Below are 2,392 nucleotides of genomic sequence, written 5' to 3'. Positions count from 1 at the left end.
TGAAAATTACATTGTTGAACTGATTATATACTTAAAAGGAAAAGCAAGTTATATATAGTATAAACTTGCAGTTAAATGTACAATTTTCTTTTTCTGTTCTATTTTGTACATGGAAATTGGTCATTTTATTTGGTCTTTGTTACGTTCAGAATGAAAAATTGTTAAAAATGTTTAAAATTTTTTTAAATTAAAAAAATTTTGTTAAAAAAGAAAGGTACCTTATTTTGAAGGATGTAATTAGATAAAAGGAAAGATGGAATTAAAAGATCTCAGAGTTGGAAGCACCCTCAGATGCCATCTTGTTCTATCTCTGGACATGAATCTCCTCTCCAATATACTTTAGAAATTGTCATCTAGCTTTTGCTTGAAGACTTGCATTGATCTGAAACCCACAATCTCTTGAACAACACAATCCACTTTTGAATAGGTCAAATTGTTATGAAGCTTTTCCTAATGTTAAGCTTAAATTTGCTACTTGGTAAATTATATCCATAGCTCATAGTTCTGCCATCTGAGACCAATCATTTTCCCATGCGATAGCTCTTATAAAGCCCCTCATGAATCTTCTTTTCTTTAGACTAAATATCCCTAATTCCTTCAAGTCAACTTTGTAGTGCCTCATATAGATTAATATTGTATATAGGAACATAGGATTTAGTGCTAAAAAGTACTTCTACCTCAGCACAGAAGAAACTTGAGGTCTGGTGAGATTACTTGACTAAGGCAGCAAAGATGAGATTTGAATCCATGTTCTCTGTTTTTAAATCCAGAGCCCTTTTTCTACACCAAAATTTTCTATTCTTAGGATATCTACTAAGACATTTGTGTGACAACTATTTTAGGGAGAAATAGAAGAAATATTGTGATGGAAGGTCACTCAATTAGAAAGAGGTATTGGATAATGTATTCCAGAAATAGATTGCTAAATTGGCATGGATAGTAGTGATAGGATGTTTCTTTTCTTTTTTGGCATCTTAAATTTTTTTTAAACATTCTTTTTTAATATAAAATTTTGAGTTTCAAATTTTCTTCCCTCCCTCCCTTCCTTTCCCCTTCCCTAAGGTGGTAAGTAATTTGATATGTTATATATGTGCAATCATGTAAAGCATATTTCCTTATTAGTCATGTTGTGAAAGAAGAAAGATAACAAAAGAAAAAAAACATGAAAAATAATAAAGAGAGTGAAAATAGTATACTTTGATCTGTATTTGGACTCCAACAGTTCTTTCTCTGGATATGGATAACATTGTCCACAATGGGTTTTTTGGACTTGTCTTGGATCGTTGTATTGCTGAGAAGAGCTAAGTCAATCATAGTCGATATAATGTTGCTGATATTGTGTACGATGTTCTCTTGACTCTGCTCACTTCACTTTGAATCAGTGTATCTAAATCTTTCCAGGTTTTTCTGAAATCTGCCTGTTCATCATTTCTTATAGCACAATAGTATTCCATTGCATCCATATACTACAATTTGTTTAACCATTCCCTAATCGATGGGCAGCCCCTCAATTTCTAATTCTTTGCCACCACAAAAAGAGATGCTATAAATATTTTTGTATGTGGAGTTTTTTTTTCCTTTTTTTTTAAATTTAAATTTATTTATTTAACATATTTGGTTTTCAGCATTGATTTTCACAACAGTTTGAATTACAAATTTTCTCCCCATTTCTACCCTCCCCCCTACTCCAAGATGGCATATATTCTGGTTGCCCTGTTCCCCAGTCAGCCCTCCCCTCTATCACCCCCCTCCCCTCTCATCCACTTTTCCCTTCCTTTCTTGTAGGGCAAGATAAATTTCTACGCCCCATTGCCTGTGTATCTTATTTTTTTAGTTGCATGCAATAACTTTTTTTTTTTGAACATCTGATTTTAAAACTTTGAGTTCCAAATTCTCTCGCCTCTTCCCTTCCCACCCACCCTCCCTAAGAAGTTGAGCAATTCAACCTAGGCCACACGTGTATCATTATGTATAACCCTTCCACAATACTCATGTTGTGAAAGGCTAACTACATTTTGCTCCTTTTCAACCCACCCCGCTTTATTGAATTTTCTCCCTTGACCCTGTCCCCTTTCGAAAGTGTTTGTTTTGATTACCTCCACCCCCATCTGCCCTCCCCTCCATCATCCCCCCCCTTTTATTTTTTTTTATCTTCCTCCCTCTTCTTTCCTGTGGGGTAAGATACCCAACTGAGTATGTATGGTATTCCCCCTCAGGCCAAATCTGATGAGAGCAAGGTTCATTCATTCCCCCCTCACCTGCCCTCTCCCCTCCTCCCACAGAACTGCTTCCTCTTGCCACCTTTATGCGAGATAATCCACCCCATTCTATCTCTCCCTATCTCCCTCTCTCAGTATGTTGCTCTCTCATCCCTTAATTTCATTTTATTTCT

This window comes from Trichosurus vulpecula, chromosome 7, assembly GCF_011100635.1.
Source record: "Trichosurus vulpecula isolate mTriVul1 chromosome 7, mTriVul1.pri, whole genome shotgun sequence".
Taxonomy (NCBI): Eukaryota; Metazoa; Chordata; class Mammalia; order Diprotodontia; family Phalangeridae; genus Trichosurus; species Trichosurus vulpecula.
Note: the sequence above shows the minus strand (reverse complement) of the source record.